Below are 20,502 nucleotides of genomic sequence, written 5' to 3'. Positions count from 1 at the left end.
TCCGGGAGTGCCTGGCGTGCAGCTCCCCCTCGATTGCCTCGATTGCCTTCAGTTTGCAGTTTTAACAGGCACTGAAGTAGGGTTTTGTATTCTGAGGGAGGGCACTGGGTCTTAACAAAACTTTGAATGCTCATATAAACAGTTAAAGAACTGAAAATGAGACAAGTTTATGGCATGGCAACACAGAGACTAAGCATCAGAGCTAACAATGAAGTAATCCAAAGCTTTGCTTTTCAGTGTCCAATTGCTGGGGAAGCAAAGAAGCCAAGGGAAAAGAACAGATGAAAGAAGAGTGCAGGGACAAAAGAGCCCCAAACCAACCAGAGTAACAGATAAGGTAGAAAAAAGAAGGCTTTCTCAAAGCATAGGAGACAAACAAAAGGTGAGGTATGGTATTCTCTGTTTATCTAAAACCCTGTCTTCAGACATTGGTTGACAGCAGCTGAACATGAGCCAGCAGTGTGCCCAGCTGGCCAAGAAGGCCAATGGCATCCTGACCTGCATCAGGAACAGTGTGGCCAGCAGGAGCAGGGAGGTCATTCTGCCCTGGACTCAGCACTGGTCAGGCCACACCTCGAGTCCTGTGTCCAGTTCTGGGCCCCTCAGTTTAAGAAGCACATTGAGAGACTTGAAGGTGTCCAGAGAAGGGCAACAAAGCTGGGGAGGGGTCTGGAGCACAGCCCTGTGAGGAGAGGCTGAGGGAGCTGGGGTTGCTTAGCCTGCAGAAGAGGAGGCTCAGGGGAGACCTTCTTGCTCTCTCCAACTCCCTGAAGGGAGGCTGTAGCCAGGTGGGGGTTGGTCTCTGCTCCCAGGCAAGCAGCACCAGAACAAGAGGACACAGTCTCAAGCTGTGCCAGGGAAAGTTTAGGCTGGAGGTGAGGAGAAAGTTCTTCCCAGACAGAGAGATTGCCCATGGGAATGTGCTGCCCAGGGAGGTGGTGGAGTCACCATCACTGGAAGTGTTTAAAAAGAGCCTGGCTGAGGCACTTGGTGCCATGGTTTAGTTGAATGGATGGTGTTGGGTGATAGGTTGGACTGGATGACCTCAAAGGTCTTTTCCAACCTGGTGAATTCTGCATTCTGTATAAAAACACCATGGGTCTATACCAGCTCCCCAGGAATGCCTTCATCACTTGGTGGCATCACTGATGCTACTCTGTAGATTTACACAGCAACCCAATGCAAAGCTTCTCACACTCAATGAAAAGAAGAAACTTTTAATAGGTAAACTTTCCAAGTCTATTTGGCATTACAAAATGAAATGTGAAGGTTCCCATTCACATTACAAACTGCATGAGGGCTATGACCACCTCAGCAGTGTTGTCATGCTCTAAATGACTTCTCACAGCAGATGTGCAATTACAAGGGAGGACCAGGAGTCACATTCTTACTCAGGGGACAACCCATTTGTCATTCTCAGGCTTTACTCCCTTTTCTTTCCAGTTTGAGAGTCCACAGAGGTCACACCACTGACAGGGGCAGCACCTGGTGAGGTTTCCAGTGAATGAAGACTTAGCTATGGAACCCAACCTGAACCCACTCCATCAGCAGCTGTCTATCTTGTTCCAAGGTAGCTCCCTTAACCCTGAGACTGCTGGACTCTCACCTCTGAAAGGAAAACACTGAGTGGTTCTTTACAAGAAAGAAAACACAGTAGAATAATGTAGTAGCTGCATTCAGAGGAGAAACACCAGCAAAGGGAATCTTCCTTGGTTAACCAAAGCAAAACCTGGCGCAACTGCTGGATGTGACACCAAGCACTGAGGAAACTGATCAGGACAGACGATTTTCACCTCCCCCTGCTGCAGTCTGAAACAGCTGGTTTATTCTAAACACTTCCCATGCCTATCAATTTCCAGAGCTTACCTCCTAAGCAGAGTCTGTCATTCTCCTGCAGGCTTGGATGCTTTTTCCCTTTCCACTAAGAACAGTGACATGTATTTTAAGAACTGTCACTACAATTATTAGTGACTAAGAGTTTTCACAACCAAAATACCCATACCTCAGAAGGATTAAAACATACCCTCATGATTTTATAGAGTTCCATGGTGAGGGCAACATTAAAGGGTTCATTCTGAGCCTGGTTCATCAATGAAAAAAGAGTTTACTTTTTTTTTCCATGCCTAGTGTAAGAATACAGAATAAGCCATGTTGGAAAAGACCTCAGAGATCATCCAGTCCAACCTAGCACCCAGCACCATCTCAGCAACTAAACCATGGCACCAAGTGCCTCAGCCAGGCTCTTTTTAACCACCTCCAGGGATGGTGACTCCACCACCTCCCTGGGCTGCACATTCCAATGGCCAATCTCTCTTGCTGGGAAGAATTTCTTCTTATCATTCAACCTAAACCTCCCCTGTCACAGCTTGAGACTGTGTCCTCTTGTTCTAGTGCTGCTTGCCTGGGAGAAGAGACCAACCCCCACCTGGCTACAACCTCCCTTCAGGGAGTTGGAGAGAGCAAGAAGGTCTCCCCTGAGCCTCCTCTTCTGCAGGCTAAGCAACCCCAGCTCCCTCAGCCTCTCCTCACAGGGCTGTGCTCCAGACCCCTCCCCAGCTTTGTTGCCCTTCTCTGGACACCTTCCAGCATCTCAACATCTTTCCTAACCTGAGGAGCCCAGAACTGGACACAGGACTCAAGGTGTGGCCTAAGCAGTGCTGAGCACAGGGCACAATGACTTCCCTGCTCCTGCTGGCCACACTGTTCCTGATGCAGGCCAGGAAGCCATTGGCCTTCTTGGCCCCCTGGGCACACTGGAGGCTCCTGTTCAGCTGCTGTCACCCAGTACCCCCAGGTCCCTTTCTGCCTGGCTGCTCTCCAGCCACTCTGCCCCCAGCCTGTAGCACAGCATGGGGTTGTTTGGAATTGGGTTACTATGTAATTCTGTAGAGTAACAGCAGTAATATTTCACCAAGTGCTGAAGGCATTCCTAGGGCTGCATAGGCTCATGGTGGTTTCTATCTGAAGACAGGGGTTTAGATAAATGCAGAATACTATACCTCACCTTTTGTTTGTCTCCTATGCTTTGAGAGAGACTTCTTTCTTCCCTACCTTATCCATTGGTATCCATTCACTGAGTTGCAAGTCAAAAAGGCAGATGTTGAATAAACCTGACAATGTTTCGGAGTTTTACTTAATTAGGAAAGGCTTCTCCACCCTCCACAAAACTCTACAACTCTGCACAAATAGCAAGGTATATGAAGAGTGCACACACACTGACAGCCCCAGACTGAAGCATATTAGCAAGACAATTCAGTGTTTAAAGTAACAGAATGAGAGGACACAGCCTCAAGCTGTGCAGGGGGAAGGTTAGGCTTGATCTTAGAAGTTCTTCACAGACAGGGAGACTGCCCATTGGAAAGTGCTGCCCAGGGAGGTGGTGGGGTCAGCATCCCTGGAGGTGTTTAAGAAAAGCCTGGAGGAGGCACTTGGTGCCGTGGTTTAGTTGATTAGTTAGGGTTGGGTGATCAGTTGGACTTGATGATGCTGGAGGTCTCTTCCAAGCTGGTCGATTGTGTAAGTCTATAATAAATGTATAGTGTGCACAACACTCCCCTCTCCCAACAAGCCCCCCTCCCTCTCTGCACCTAGCAATGACAAGTTTCCTGACAGAGCTCTGCTCAAACCAGGCCAAGAAGATTCAGTGATCAAATGCCAACAATCACCAGGGCCTCCTCAACATTAGCAGTCTTCCCTTACTGTTGGAGAGGTGGATGACAAACAGCTGTGGTGAGGGAACTCTGGGATACACTCTTTCAAGACTAGACTGGGCACATAAATGCTGAAATGCATAACCAATGTGTTCTTGCATTTGGCTCCCTCAATTACTGCTCCAGAAAAAGAGGAAACAATACCAACCAGAAGAGAGGAACATTATTTATTACACAGGCATTGCATTTCTCCTCTGCAAGCTCCCACACCAGGCACAGATCCTGGCCTGCACAGGCTCTTCCTCTTTGGGACGCTCCCCCTACCCTTCCTTTGCCTACCAGAGGTGAGTGCCTCTCTCTCTTATACAAAGAATATGGCATTCAGCAATCCCTCAGTGCCAGAAGATGAATGTCCTTCCTTCCTTCCTTCCTCCAGAGCAACAGTGCTCCAGCTGTGTCCCAGACCCAAGGAAAACGCAGAGCATTGCTATTCAAAAGGCAAAGCTGAGTGACAATGATTTTGTGTTGGACATCCTGCTCCTTCCCCTCAAAGGCATGCTCAGCACTTCACCAAGAGAATGCCATCACTAGGATAAGGGGGTGGTATCCACAGGCCTCCAGGAAAGGGTGGTGCAGTGCTTTGTAGCTTACCTCCCCCAACACACAAACTAGGATAAGAGGGTTTAAGATCCACAACCAAAGGCAGAAGGCACACGATGAGACGGCCTCACAGCAGGCTGGCATCCACTCTCATTGCCCACTCCTGCCCTCAGCAACCAAGAGAACTGGGGTTATTCAGTCTGGAGAAGAGAAGGCTCTGAGGACACCTTCTTGTGGCCTTCCAGTATCTGAAGGGGGCTACAAGAAAGCTGGGGAGGGACTTCTGAGGGTGTCAGGGAGTGATAGGACTGGGGGGGATGGATCCAAACTAGAGGAGGGGAGCCTTAGATTGGATGTTAGGAAGAAGTTGTTCCCCATGAGGGTGGTGAGAGCCTGGTACAGGTTGCCCAGGGAGGTGGTGCAAGCCTCATCCCTGGAGGTGTTTGCAGCCAGGCTGGATGTGGCTCTGGGCAACCTGCTGTAGTGTGAGGTGTCCCTGCCCATGGCAGGGGGGTTGGAACTGGCTGAGCCTTGAGGTCCCTTCCAGCCCTGACAATTCTGTGATTCTGAGTCCAAACCAGAAACAAAACCAACCCATGCAGAAATGGCACATACCTACCTCTCTGAACATGTAATATATGCTGCTTGCCCTCTGGAAAGACCAAGGTAACACAAGCCTTTGCCAAAGGTAACCCTCACACTGCATCACAGGCCTCTGGTGTCACAAATACCAAACCTCTTTTTCTTTCACAAGCCTTTAAGAATCATCTCCATGGTTTGCAAGGAAGTCTGGGACTACTTCCCTTGCCCCAGAGTTCTGGATACCCAACCCAGACACTGCTAGGGAGTTAAGTAATTTGAATTGTTCAGCTAAAACAGTCAGTAAAAGCACCTACAAGATGTGACTTGATGAAGAGAACTGTTTGTTTGCTTTCACAAGCATCTATTTCTTTCAGACTTCACATCTCTTTGAATCCACTCTTCACTGAAGTACACGATCCCAGAGGGAAAGAGAAGGAGCTTGTAAAATGAACCACTTAGCATGCCAATAAACAAGACTATTGAAAATTAACTTTTATAAGGGCAGTGATAGAACAAAGGATGGATGTCTCCATTTTGGCCTTGGATTTTGTGGCTCTCAGCTGCGCCTGGACTCATAAAAACTAGCATCTCTTTCCAGAAGTGCAGGAAAATGCCAACCAACTTACTCTGTAATGAAGTTAACCCTTGATCAATCAAATTCCCGTCCCTCATATTACTTACATATGCAAGTTCGTTCTGCACAAGTCTCATCAGCAAGACCTGCTGAAGTCTGTCCTTTAAGTTAACATGTTATTTGCAGTGTGCATGCAAAAAGCATGAGCAAGGTCACATTAAAGAGATCAAAATACTGCTAAGACTACAGCAAGAGGCGTTACAACATCTGAGAGAACAGTATCATTTGATCATAAATGTCACCTATAAAACTGGAGGGGAAAAAAAAAGAAGGGAGGTTTATTTTTAAGGATATTTCAAGTTTGCCTCAAGGTTGCACCAACATGATTAATGTCTCCTTCTCACAGCTGCAGCTTCCACAGACTTCCAGAACTCTTAGGAGTTCTAGTGCAGAGCCAGATCCTGGGAGAGGCCTCTGAGCAAGTGCACAGAAGACCTGTGAGCAGGAACCCACAAGGCTCCTTTAAACGACAGAAGCCAATTTCCACTGTGCTATGCAGCACTTGCAAACTGTTGTTTCGCTCAGACATGCCAAAACAATGCTATAAAACTCTGCAAACACGAAGGAGTAACATACCCAACTGTGCAAACAAGATAGCTGACAGCCCTAAAACACAAACCAAGGGACTGTTTGCCAGGGACAGGCAAAAGATTTCAGATGCACATATCCACAATCCAAAAAATAAAATTAGGTAGGCTGTTGTTTCGCTTCCCAGCAGCAGGGATGAAGCCTCTAGGTGCTAACAATACAAGGAGTGTTACATAAGACCCTGCACTTATTTTTAGAAGCACATTACAAAATTAAGGACTGCACTGGAGTCTGTTGCAGAGCCACAGACAGATACATCGATGTGCCTGAAGAATGAGCGCTCCGTTTCATAGAAGGGTTGGGGCGGAAGGGACCTTAAAGAGCCTCCAGCTCCAACCCCCTGCCATGGCCAGGGACACCTCCCACTAGCCCAGGTTGCTCAAGGCCTCATCCAACCTGGCCTTGAACACCTTCAGGGAGAAGGCATCCACAACTTCCCTGGGCAACCTGTTCCAGTGTCTCACCACCCTCATACTGAAGAGCTTCTTCCTCAGCTCCAGTCTAACCCTGCTCTCCCTCAGCTCCAGTCTAACCCTGCTCTCCCCTCCAAACCATTCCCCCTTGTCCTGTCTCCAGACATCCCCAGGAAGCCTTCCTGTAGGATCCCCTCAGCTATGGCAAGTCAGCTCTAAGGTCCCCCTGGAGTCTTCTCCAGGCTGAACACCCCCAGCTCCCTCAGCCTGTGCTCACAGCAGAGATGCTCCAAGCCTTGGATCATCTTTGTGGTCCTCCTCTGGACTCACTCCAACAGCTCCATGCCCTTCTGATGCTGGGGACACCGGCTGGAGCATGTGGCTTTGTTTGTGAGCATGGTGCAAACACAGAGGGCCCGATCCAGCCGGTCCCCCCAGGGGGAGCTGAAACAAGCTGACACAGCGGTTTGCGAGGAGGTGACCCACGGCCACAGGTGAGCCACACGGCCTCCAACTGCAGACCCAGCAGCTATTTATTGAGAGGTTTGTACATGCTTTACTTCACCTTCCCACAGTCTCCCAAGCCTCAAACCCACTGTTTTGCCTTATTCTAACAGCCAGTTTTTTCCCCAAGTGCTCTTCCCATCCGCTGCAGCGACACAGCAGTTTGTTATCGCCACACTCCCAGCCTTTCTCACAGGGTTCTGAGGCACTGCAACACAGCCCATCACTTATCACCCTCTGGCACACAGATGTGAAGGCCAGCTAAACATCCCATTCCTGCTCCCTCGGGTTCCCACAGGAGCAGAGGAGTAGATTTGACTCTCTCCTGCTAATCCCCCAACATACTGAACCATCTAAGTCAATCTGCATGCTTTAACAGATGAACAACCCAAACCCACAAACGCACTGCTGATCATAAATGCATATTCTTTCCTATCAGCAGAACCAATACAAACTACTTCCTTACAGATTTGCTCTTTTGTTTCTTAACACTTCTCCTACACCATGGTAACCCTCAACTTCCTTCTTTTCTACATCTCTTCATGACTCTCTCCCTGCCCCGCTCCAGGGTAACGGAAGTCGGGGTGCAGGAGGCTGCAGGTGCTCACATGCGGTCTGACCAGCTGCCACCCTACACAATACATGCTAGATCAGTCCTGACAATCTCTTTTCCAAGGGAGTGCTGTAATTTGCACTTCTTTCCTCTACTTAAGTATCATTTCATGAGGTTGGTAGCATCACAATTTGAGACTTCATTCCTCTGATTTAAATCTCCAGATGTAAATGAAGTTAAATGCTTAACTTGTTAACACAAAAGCTGGCTTACTCCTATAGACTTGACATGTTTCATGTATTTATCCATACCCATAGATGCACACACTCACTGAGGGGCAGAGCACACCAACCACATCATCTGATCAATCACACCTCCTGAGAAAAAGTGAATCAAACCTTCCTAGTTGCTTACTTTCTTCAAGTGCTGCTAAATACTGCGGAGCAAACTCCGCGAACAGAACTCCACACGAAGCTTTGCTCTCCGCTCACCATCTCTGACTTTTAGCACTCCTCTCCTTTTTACTGCTTCAAAGAAACCCAACCAACTACAGCTAGCTTCAGTCAGGCATCACACTGCTCTTCAAAACAACCCAACCTGAATTTATCAATACTGCTTCCCCTCCTCCTTGTACATCCAGACATAAAGCACTCCACTAAGTGCACCCTCCGATTCCACTACCACTGTTTATTCATTTGCAGCCTCCTTTAGGTTCTCTAAGTACAGTAACAGTGTGGCCTGTGGACCATGCTTAGTCTGCCAAGGTTTAAGATGCACCTCTCAAAATGTTTCTGTTTTAAAAACTCAGGTATTTACCAGTATAGAAAATGTCCAGCAGCTGCACATAGGTACGAAATTAACCAGGTTGGAAAAGAACTTTGAGATCATCCAGTCCAACCTATCACCCAACATCATCTCATCAACTAAACCATGGCACCAAGTGCCACTTCCAATCCTTTCTTGAACACCTCCAGGGATGGGGACTCCACCACCTCCCTGGGCAGCACATTCCAATGGCCAAGCTCTCTGTCTGAGAAGAACTTCCTCCTCACCTCCAGCCTAAACCTCCCCTAGCACAGCTTGAGACTGTGTCCTCTTGTTCTGGTGCTGCTTGCCTGGGAGAAGAGACCAACCTCCACCTGGCTACAACCTCCCTTCAGGGAGTTGGAGAGAGCAAGAAGGTCTCCACTGAGCCTCCTCTTCTCCAGGCTAAGCAACCCCAGCTCCCTCAGCCTCTCCTCACAGGGCTGTGCTCCAGACCCCTCCCCAGCTTTGTTGCCCTTCTCTGGACACCTTCCAGCATCTCAACATCTTTCCTAACCTGAGGGGCCCAGAACTGGACACAGGACTCAAGGTGTGGCCTAACCAGTGCTGAGCACAGGGCACAATGACTTCCCTGCTCCTGCTGGCCACACTGTTCCTGATGCAGGCCAGGATGCCATTGGCCTTCTTGGCCAGCTGGGCACACTGCTGGCTCATGTTCAGCCTCCTGTCACCCAGTACACCCAGGTCCCTCTCTGCCTGGCTGCCCTCCAGCCACTCTGACCCCAGCCTGTAGCACTGCATGGAGTTGGTGTGTAGAATGTGTAGAACCTGGCACTTGGATGTGTTCAATCTCCTGCCCTTGGCCTCTGCCCATCTGCCCAGCCTGGCGAGGTCCCTCTGCAGAGCTCTCCTACCCTCTATCAGATCAACTCCTGCCCCCAGCTTGGTGTCCTCAGCAAATTTACTGATGATGAACTCAATGCCCTCATCCAGATCATCAATAAAGATATTGAACAGGATGGGGCCCAGCACTGATCCCTGGGGGACACCACTAGTGCCTGGCTGCCAGCTGGATGTGGCACCATTCACCACTACTCTCTGGGCCTGTTCCCAACCCACCACAGAGTTAAGACATAGACACATGCTGCAGTTAAGGGGCAGCTAAAGATGCCTGCAATCACTCCTAAGTGCCAATAGGACCTACACTTGCTCATTCCAGTTTTCAGCCCTTGCTGAGCTGTTGCCATAAAAGCAAATTCACTCTACCAGCATATTTATGAAAAGAAGGCCTGAAATTGAATCTACAGTTAGGAGCCTAAAAAACCCCTGCCAGATGTAAAGAAAAGAACAGGATCACAACTAGTATCAACAGTTTGCAAATTCCTAGCTACAGCCTTATGAGAGTATTATGTGCCATGAAGTATATACTTCTGGTAGTCACAATGCACAGCTAGCTGAGATAAGGAAAGCTCAGGGAGATGAGCCACAACATAACATGTTTTTATCTAACTGGACTTCCATGACTCAGGGAGAAAACCAAATCATGTGTTTATTGCCCAAAAGAGATCATCCTGAAAGTGTCAAATACTTTCCTATCCAAATAATAATAATAGTAATAATAATAGTAGTAGTAATAATAATAAAGCAAAGCCCTCCACATGACAATAGCACAGGAACTTGAATTTACTTTAACTTCCACAAAAATGCTCAGGGGGGTGGAGCACCTCTGCTACAAGGACAGGCTGAGGGAGCTGGGGGTGTTCAGCCTGGAGAAGAGGAGGCTCCGGGGAGATCCAATAGCAGCCTGCCAGGACCTGAAGGAAGCCTCCAGGACGGATGGAGAGAGACTGTTTGTAAAGGCCTGCAGGGACAGGACGAGGGACAATGGCTTCAAACTAGAGCAGAGCAGATTGAGATTGGATATCAGGAAGAAGTTCTTCACTTTGAGGGTGGTGGAACACTGAAACAGGTTGCCCAGGGAGGTGGGTGAGGCTCCTGCCCTGGATATATTCAAGGTGAGGCTTGACAGGGCTCTGGGCAAGCTGATCTAGTTGGGGATGTCCCTGCTGACTGTGGGGAGCTTGGACTGGGTTTTTAAGAACTTGACCCTATGTACAGCTCTGTCATTTCTGTGTTTTCCTTAGGCCTTTCTGCTTCTCCACATGACAAAGTCTGGAACATCTTCTTTCGTACTTTGTTTTTAGGCTTACATAGTTGTCACCCAGAGAGATTGTGAAGTCTCCTCCTCTGGAGACTTTCAAGACCCAGCTGGATGTGTTCCTGTGTGACCTGTGCTGGGTTCTATGCTCCTGCTTTGGCAGGGGGTTGGTCTCAAAGATCTCCAGAAGTCCCTTCCAACCTCTAACATCCTATGATCCTATGATATCTGCTCTACAGTTATTTTCCTGTTTTACAGGTGCCTTCCAACCCTAACATCCTGTGATCCTATGATATTTGCTTGAAGGGTATTTTCCTGCTTTACACTTGCAACAAGTACTTTCTCACTAGTGAGTATATACCTGAACAAGTCCTCTGGACAGCAGAGCAACAGCAAGAAGCTTGGCAGCCCTTTCTTCCATCACTGTAATTCTCTGGTGACACCTCCTTTGTAAGAAGAGTTTTCACAATTCAAACACAACAAAAGCATTGAAAATAGTTACAAAGAATAGTCAGGGTGGTGGAACACTGGAACAGGTTGCCCAGGGAAGTGATTGAGGCTCCTTCCCTGGAGATGTCCAAGGTGAGGCCCTGGGCAACCTGATCTAGTTGGGGATGTCGCTGCTGGCTGCAGGGAGGTCAGACTGGATGAGCTTTGGAGGTGCCTTCTGGCCTGGCCCATTGTGTGATTCTGTAAACCATGTAAGGTAGGTTTTAGTAGGCTGAAAGAGGAATACTACAATTTCAAGTGAAGCTTGAAGAAGAAACTCCTGCAGTCATACAGACTGCATGACAAGTGCACTGCCACAAGCACTGGCTACCAATTTTTCATTCAGATGGGCACCTTCCTGACATCCTTGAACAGGACAGCAAACAGATGAGAGGAGCACTGTGCTACGAAGGCAGCCTCAGAAAATCTGCCAATCTTGCCAAGAAGTTGCCTACAAATCTGAACATTAAGAGCTGATGATTTAAACTGGTCGGTGGTTGTTTAAATGCAGTCAGTTCTACTGCTTTTTTTTTTGGTGCCTGGAAACTCCTTGCTCTTAATTTTAAACACAGAGATATTTGGAGTGCAATGAAAATGCTGCAGATACAAAATTCTGAGGCATGTAAGAATGAACAAGACAACTACCACCTACTGAATTTGATACAAGTCATTTTGGGGTTGTTAACATTGCTCTCTCTAACTATGTTAGCTGCTACTGATACCCAGTTCCACGGGAGCCTTGATCCATGCATGTGTGACACGGGGAAGCATTATCCTCTTACCACAGGGCCACAGCTTGCTATATATTGGTTAAATCACTTATCCATCACCTCAACAGGGAACTCAGAATGACAGAAAGCGTGCTCCAACTCGTGCTCATGATCAATCCATTGGATTACTGTCTGCTCAGAGAGAGTAATGCAAAGCAGGAAGGATGGAGACTGCTTACGAAGGCCTGCAGTGACAGGACCAGGGGCAACGGCTGCAAACTGGAGACGGGCAGATTTAGACCGGATGTTAGGAACAAGTTCTGCACCATGAGGGTGGTGGAACACTGGAACAGGTTGCTCAGGGAGGTCATTGAGGCCCCTTCCCTGGAGATATTCAAGGTGAGGCTCAAGTTGGCCCTGGGCAACCTGATCTAACTGAGGATGTCCCTGCTGACAGCAGAGAGGCTGGGCCAAGTGACTTTAGGAGGTCCCTTCCAGCCTGGACCGTTCTATGATTCTATGATTTTACTTCCCACAACTACAAAAACATCTTATACTACTTTTTGTGTTAAATAAACCATATATTTTTATAAATAACTTGACCACAGCCAACTATAGTCAACCATCACTGATCTCAAATGCATAAATAGAGGACACTGAAAGTGCTTCAGAGGTTCATGAAGCTACTCATTGCAACAAAACAGAATTGTGAGCAACAGGATGTAAAGGATGACACAGAAAAATATTGCCCCAAAATTAACCCAAATCAGAACAGGAGGAAACAATGGTTCACCAGCTAATGAGTTTCTGATCCAAGATTCATGGATGGCAGCTCAACAGAGAAGGATGTGTCTGGAAAAAAGTCTCAATTATAATCAAGTTTTAAACTACCAGCGAAATCTAAAAGGAATTCTCCTGGGAAATGCAGAGAATTTGGACATTCAGCACCTCAGTAGCATGGAGTGGCAGAGCAAGCATGGCAAGGGGGAAACAAAGTAATGCACACTTCCCTCTAATGCTACTGATAACCAACATTATCTCCAGACAAATAACTGGGGGGGTTGGAGGGATGAGGAGGGAGTAGGGGTGCTTGGTAACCTCTTTGGCCAAGGATGCCTTACACCTTGAGCCTGCAGAAGAGGAGGCTCAGGGGAGACCTCCTTGCTCTCTACAACTCCCTGAAGGGAGGTTGTAGCCAGGTGGGGGTTGGTCTCTTCTCCCAGGCAACCAGCAGCAGAACAAGAGGACACAGTCTCAAGCTGTGCCAGGGGAGGTTTAGGCTGGAGGTGAGGAGAAAGTTCTTCACAAAGAGAGTTGTTGTTAGCTGCTGGAATGTGCTGTCCAGGGAGGTAGTGGAGTCACCATCCCTGGAGGTGTTCAAAAAGGGACTGGACATGGCACTTGAAGCCATGGTGGGTGACAGGTTGGACTTGATGATCTCTATGATGATTCTATGACTGGGGACTGCTGCACAACCTGATGAGCTGAGCTAGTACTCACAAATACTGAATTTTCAGCAGAACATTGTAATTTAAAGCTACACCAACAAATTAGAAGCAATCTGAACATTTCAGAGGGTTTGGAATTTGTTGTTCTGTTTGGGGCTTGGTGTTTTTGTCCCTGGTATAAACACAAAGCTTTCCCATCATATGTAACAACATCTCTTACTGATTAGCACAGACCGTATTTGATATCCACACAACTTCTCCAGAACCAAAATAATTCCATAAGGACAACTTTAAACATCCTCCTGTGCAATAATGTCATTTGACACAATTCTTCCTACGCTGTTAGAACATTCAATGAAAGCACAGCGAGCTGTCAACAGGGAGCAGCCACTCTGAAATCTCTCACGCAGGAAGTCAACCATCAGCACACCAGGATGGGGGGGGGGAGGTTAAGTCAGGGAGATTACCACAAACTTTCAGTTTGACCCTCCAGGGTGAGGAGACCAATGCAACACACACACAAACACAAGACATACATGCAAAAAGCACACTTGGAAGTCAAAAATCTTTTAATTATGTAAGAAGAAAGAAAAAAGGCCAACTCTGTTCAGGAAACTCAGCTGGGACAGGCTGCTTTGAACTGCTGGGGGAATGGATCCAAGCTAGAGGAGGGCAGATTGAGATTAGGTGTCAGGAGGAAGTTGTTCCCCATGAGGGTGGTGAGACACTGGCACAGGTTGCCCAGGGAGGTGGTGGAAGCCTCATCCCTGGAGGTTTTGAAGGCCAGGCTGGATGTGGTTGTGGGCAACCTGATCTAGTGGAAAGCATCCCTGCCCGTGGCCAGGGGGTTGGAACTGGATGATCATGGAGGTCCTTCCCAACCCTCACAATTCTCTCTGCTCAGCAGGATAAATTTCAAGGCAAAATATTAGCAGATTTCTGTTGCATGTTTACACACTTTGAAAATTGATTTATACCTCAAAAGCAAAGTTAATCTACCTTGAACTTTTCCCCTCCTGATGACAAGCACTCTCATTCCTGAACTGGGCACTGTATGAGTAATAGTTCAGTTCAAATGACAGACTGTGCCACCTAGCAATCATTTAAATACCTGTGGGACTGTACTTCTGCATAAACTTGCAGAGAGCTTTCCACCTAAGCTAACATTTTGAAACACAACAAACACAGCCAACTATTGGGTTAGTTGATTAGGTGGTGGTGGATGATAGGTTGGACACGATGATCTTGAAGGTCTCTTCCAACCTGGTTTATTCTATTCTATTCTACTCTGCCAAGAATTAAGTATTTTTAAAATACAAGTCTTTTTAAGCACACTTTAAATAAAATCAGTAACTCTGTATTCAGGCACAGGACAGCTTTAAGGGAAGCTGTAATAATCATTTTTCTTTTAAAGTGAAATACAGTGCTGGCTTAGTTTAGAACAAAAGTCTGTACTTGGCAGTTTAGGTGCACCATCTATACTACCTCACCATAAATAAAATTCAAAGCTTCCCTAGCAAGTCAGGTGCAACAAATCTCTCTCTTAATTCAACTGTGGTATACTTCTGTGCTCTGGTCACAGGAGTCAACAAGAAGAAGGAGGTGCAAGGGATTTTCACAGAGGCAGCCATGGCGGAAGGCTGCTTTAAAGCCATGATGTGGTTGCAGTTTTGTAGTTACTACCCTACAGACCCTTCCACCCAGGCAAAAAGGAATACAACTTCCCCACAAGCTGCTGCAGAGGTTAAAAATGCCATAATGTTTCTAATTTCCAAGCTAAACTCTCAGCTTCCTGAGAGCTACCATTCCACTGGGGGCACACACAGCTTTCATACGAAGGGAGGTAGTGACCAAGATTTTTCAGGTGCAAGCAGCCACTCCTGGGAGCAGGTTTTAGCATCAAGCTCCAGGACATGTCGACTGCCCTATTTTCGCCCCCCCCCCCAACTGAAAACCAATTCTTTCTCATGAGATGCTTTTAAAGAAAATTCACATCATTTGCTAAACAAATTCCAGGGATTTATTTTCCAGTTCTTAGCCAAGGGCTTCTGCTTTCACTCATTGATGGAACTGTCACACAAGTGGGTTACAATAACAATGACTACTGTAACAGCAATATTAAGCTTCCAGAGGAGACGTGTAGACAAGGTTTATCTACCACTACTCTCTCAGCTTTATCAACAGCTTCCTGAAAGTGAAACGGAAACATACTTGCAAGTCAAAGTCAGTCAGCTGGTGATCGCAAGCATTCAAATCCCTCCCTAAAACCAGCAGCAGTCAACACCTTGACATTTAGTGTAGCAGCTGAAGTCTCAACATAAACAATAGTGGAAGTTGGAGGTGGGGGAGAGGGGAAGTGAATTTAAAAGGCATTGGATGAATGCTTTTAAGATTATAAGCCTTGCAAAAAACCCAAGCTGGATCTTGCAAGTTGTGTTGTAGCCACAAGCCACTGTAAGAGCACTCCAAGTACATCAACACACGCTAACAAACACAGCAGTTCTTCCAGACCCAAGCCAAGATGCCTTTGCAATATAAACCTAAACAATTGCTTGGTTCCTGCAGGTTTTTACAGGTCTTAGCAAGCTGAAACACATCCAAGCCTCCAGAAACGTGAAGTTTTGTGACAGCAGGTTTGATCATCTTAATACTCCCTCCCGCCAGCTGAAGGCTTAAGACTAGCTGCCAGGTTGCCAGTCACCAGCACCAGATGTTACAGCCCTGCAACAGCGCAGCAGTGTCTCCTTCATGCACCCAAGTCACCCACGGGGACACACACACAAGGAGGAGCAGCAAAAAGTTCTTCTATCCCCCTGGAGATTAAACAGTGCAAAGTTGGGAACAAGTTTCTCCATGACAAAAGAGAGTCGCAGCAAAACTGGCAACGTGCTTGTGTTAAGATGTGGATGGGCAGCACAAGCACGATGTTATTCTCTTGTCCTACAAAACCTCCACAACACTGCTACCTGTAGCCTGGCCAAAAAAAGATAACAACCCCAAAACCCCTCCAAAAACCAACCAAAACAAAACCCAACAACAACAACAAAAAAAGCAAACCCCACCACCACCAAAACCAAAGAAAAACAAAACCCAGCAACAACAAACCCCAAAACCAACAACAAAGCCCAAACCCACCCCAGAACAGAAACGGTGTTACCTACGATACCTGCAAGCAAATACTTGCTTCCATCAAGAGCACACAGATACACTAACTGCAAGGTAAACACTGCCTTTTGCATCCTTCCCCACCGCTCTAGCTCCTCTCTCGCCTACCTCACCTGTCACCCTGTGTCACCTCCCCCTCAGCCCGCACCCGCACGTTCCCCACCGGGGCCAGTTTCATGCCAGTGCTTCCAGCCGCAGCCCCAGCGGGCAGGGGAAGGCCGTCTCCCAACTCCGAGGGGGCAGCGCTCGGGAAAGCGGTTGGGTCGGTTTCAAGTTTGTTTTCGGGAACACCAGAACCTGTTTACACACCACCTTAATCGCCACCAGCAGGAGAGTGGAAAAGACGCAGGCGATAAAAAAGAATATTGTTTTTTCGCAAGAAAAGCAGGCAGCAGTCCCCCTGCCTCGCCCCCTTTCTTACCCCCGGGCCTTCCCGGGGGCCGGCAGAGCAGGCCGCGGAGGCCACACCGGCGAAAAGCGCGGCCCGGCGTCGGCCGGGAACGGGCCCGGCCGATACCCCGGCCGTAGGTGGCAGGTTTCGCTGCCCCGGTGCCGGGCCGGGGGGAAGCCGGCGGGCGGAGGCCGGGAGGCCGCGCACCCACACCGCAGCCGGGAGCCGGGCTCGGCGAGAGGCCGGGGGAGGACTGGAAGCGGTGAAGGCGGCGGCCGCTAGGCCCGGAGCCGAGATGGGGCGAGCAGCGAGGCGGCGGCGGGAAGGAGCCGTCCCGGGAGGGCCGAACGGGCCGCGGGGCGAGCTGCCAGCGGCTGCCGCCAAGGATGCGGGGCCCAGGTATGGCTGGGCCGCGGCCTCGGCCGGCCCCGGAGCGGCGCCTGGCCGCCGCCGCCGCCTACGGCCGCGGAGAACGGCGGGGAGCGGCGGGCCAGGTCGGGCCTGCGGCTGCGCTCCCGGCTTGAGCGCCGCGCGTCCCCCCCGCTCCCCCTCGGAGACAAAAGCAAACGGAAACCCGGCGGGACGGCCCAGGGCCCGCAGGGCCCCGCCGCGGGCCGCGCCGCCGCCCGGCCCTCCCTCATCGGCCCGCGGCCGGGACGACGGCAGGGCCCAGGACGGCGGCGGAGGCCGGGGAGGGGTCGGCCGGGGCCGGACTCACCGCATGAATTTTCTTGTCCCGCGGATCCAAGATGGCTGAGTATCCAGCACGGAGGATGCTGGGGGAGCAACCTTTACCCTCTGACCCGGCCGCCGCTGCCGCCGCCGTGACCCCGCCGCCGCTCGGCCCCGCAGCCGGCGCTAAGGGGCGGGGGCAAGCGCCGCCGCACGGCCCGACGCGACGCGGAGCGCGGCGGCTCGGCCCAACCGGCAGCGCTGCGGAAGGCCTGAGCGGGGACGACGGCGAGGAGGAGGAAGGAGCAAGGAGGCTCGCTTGGCTGCGCTCCCTCCGCCTCCCGCGGGAGACGCGGCCCAACGCTTGGGGCCGCGCACGTCGCGGGGCCGTCGGGCCTCGCGGGGCCGCCGGCGCTGGCCGCGCTCCGAGGGCCTGAGGCGACCGGCGGCGCCGGCCCCGGCCCAAGGGCTGCCGGCCGGGGGTGCGGGTACCGGCCCAAGGGTTGCGAGGGGAGGGGGCAGCCCGGCGCGGCCCAGGCAGCGCGCAGGCCGGGTTCGCCGGGCCAGGCCGGACCTGGCGAGGGATGTGGAGGCCAGCAGGGTGCGGGGGCAGCGGTGCGCCCCAGCGCTCCCCTCTTCCTGCGGACTCAAGAGCCTCGAGGGATAGTGGCGGGGCGGGGGAGTTGTGGAGACCTACCCCGGGCGGCTGCGCTCCGCAGGGAAGCGCCCCGAGCACCGGAGGGACTATGCCATCACCTGTGGCCCCGACCTGTCACCTCCCCCTGAGTGCGGCAAGAACGGCCAGGCCTTGGTGTGGGCAGAGAATCTAGGTCAGGAATTAACCTCCTGATTAGATGCATGGTGTGAAAGTTTGCGTTTTTGCTGTCAGTGAGATAGGAGGGGGGCAGCCAGGCTCTGCTTTCACAGAATCAGCCAGGTTGGAAGAGACCTCTGAGATCATCAAATCCAACTGATCACCCAACCCTAACTAATCAATCAGACCATGGCACTAAGTGCCACATCCAGGCTTTTTTTAAACACCTCCAGGGACATTGACCCCACCACCTCCCTGGGCAGCACATTCCCATGGCCAATCTGCCTGGGAAGAATTTCTTGCTCACCTCCAACCTAAACCTCCCCTGGCACAGCTTGAGACTATGTCCTCTTGTTCTGGAGCTGGGTGTCTGGGAGAAGAGACCAGCCTCCACGTGGCTACAACCTCCCTTCAGGTAGCTGTAGAGAGCAAGAAGGTCTCCCCTGAGCCTCCTCTTCTCCAGGCTAAGCAACCCCAGCTCCCTCAGCCTCTCCTCACAGGGCTGTACTCCAGACCCCTCCCCAGCTTTGTTTTCCTTCTCTGGACACCTTCAAGTATGTCAACATCTTTCTTGAGTTGAGGGGCCTAGAACTGGACACAGAAGTCAAGGTGTGGCCTAACCAGTGCTGAGTACAACACTTTGTACCTTACTGAAGTGGGAAAAGTATCACCAAGACGACACACTTGAATTGCTTTCTTATTTATCAGTCCTCAAAGCATGTATACCAATGGCTCAAGCACAGGAAATGCAGATGCACAAAACACTCATAATTCATATAATCCCCTTTTAAGTCAACAAGACTACCAGTGGCACAAAAGCTGAGTGTGCACAAGCATTTACAGGATCAAGGCCAGCATTATTTGTGAGCTGCCTTCTCTACTCAGTCATCAAGGAAAACAATGGCATGTCTACCCTCATTTTGTTACAGAAACATGATAAAGTTCCAAATGGCACAGCTGAGTGTGTAATACTTGGCTAGAAACAGTGGCTATGTCACAGGGCTGCTTTTCAGGTTAGCTCCAAAAAGTAAGTATTCAGTAGGTTACACAGCACTAATGGTTTGTAGGGGGGTTAGAACTGAAGGTGATCTGACTCAACATCTCCATGTTTTGAAGATCATAGAATCACAGAATGCTCTGGGTTGGAAGGAACCTCCAAAGGTCATCCAGTCCAACCCCCCTGCAGTCAGCAGGGACATCCCCAGCTAGATCAGGTTGCCCAGAGCCCTGTCCAGCCTCACCTTGAATATCTCCAGAGATGAGGCCTCAACCATTTCCCTGGCCAACCTGTTCCAGTGTTCCACCACCCTCATGGTGCAGAACTTGTAACTAACATCCAATCTAAATCTGCTCTGCTCTACTTTCAAGCCATTGCCCCTGCTCCTGTCCCTGCAGGCCTTTGCAAACAGTCTCTCTCCATCCTTCTTGTAGTCCCCTTCAGGTACTGGCAGGCTTCTATTAGGTCTCGCCAGAGCCTCCTCTTCTCCAGGCTGAACACCCCCAGCTCCCTCAGCCTGTCCTTGTAGCAGAGCTGCTCCAACCCCCTGAGCATTTTCATGGCCCTCCTCTGGACCCTCTCCATCAGCTCCATGTCCTTCCTGTATTGAGGGCTCCAGAGCTGGCTGCAGTACTCCAGGTGAGGTCTCAGCAGAGCAGAACAAAGTGTCAGAATCACCTCTCTGGATCTGCTGGCCACACATCCTTGGATGCAGCCTGGGCATAAAAGAACACACACATTCACCTGAGCTGGGAGAACACTTTCTTAATGGCAGCACCTTTCCCTGCAGCATAATTGCATGCTCAGTGTAGGTGCCATGTCACTGAATGATTGCACAATTTGCTCAGGAAAAGACTGCATTTTATTCTAATCTCTGTGTCACTCAAATATTCATGCATTTTCTATAAACAAAGCATTATAAAACACTGACATCCTGGTGACTTATTGACTTGGCTATGAACTCCTGCAGTACATTTGTCGTTCGGTCTGACCAAGCAAAGGCTTCTTTACACCACATGGCAGACATAAAGGTAGTACTTCCAGGCTGAAAATAGTAATTAATAATCTCTCTTGTTAAATAAGGCTGGGGGGGAATGGAGCAAAACTAGAAATGGGGAGATTCAGATTGGATGGAAGTTGTTCCCCATGAGGGTGGTGAGAGCCTGGCACAGGTTGCCCAGGGAGGTGGTGGAAGCCTCATCCCTGGGGGTTTTGAAGGCCAGGCTATATGTGGCTGTGAGCAACCTGCTGTAGTGTGAGGTGTCCCTGCCCCTGGCAGGGGGGTTGGAACTGGCTGAGCCTTGAGGTCCCTTCCAAGCCTGACAATTCCATGATTCTGTGATTTTCTGTGGTCTGATTGAAGCTTTTA

The 20,502-nt window shown here is 49.8% G+C and overlaps 1 protein-coding gene across 1 annotated transcript in view; it reads right to left on the bottom strand.

Annotated features, from left to right (window-relative positions):
* CNOT2 (CCR4-NOT transcription complex subunit 2) overlaps window positions 1–17,659 on the bottom strand; it is a 118,435-nt gene extending 100,776 nt beyond the window's left edge. The window contains exon 1 of the mRNA XM_054178671.1: window positions 17,369–17,659. The gene's annotated coding sequence lies outside the window, so the exon portion shown is untranslated. The remainder of the gene's footprint in view (window positions 1–17,368) is intronic.
* Between the last annotated feature and the right edge of the window lie 2,843 nt (window positions 17,660–20,502).

The sequence above is a fragment of the Dryobates pubescens genome, chromosome Z (genome assembly GCF_014839835.1).
Source record: "Dryobates pubescens isolate bDryPub1 chromosome Z, bDryPub1.pri, whole genome shotgun sequence".
In the NCBI taxonomy this organism is placed as follows: Eukaryota; Metazoa; Chordata; class Aves; order Piciformes; family Picidae; genus Dryobates; species Dryobates pubescens.
The sequence above is the reverse complement of the archived record's forward strand: the minus strand, read 5'-3'. Positions and strand labels throughout refer to the sequence as shown.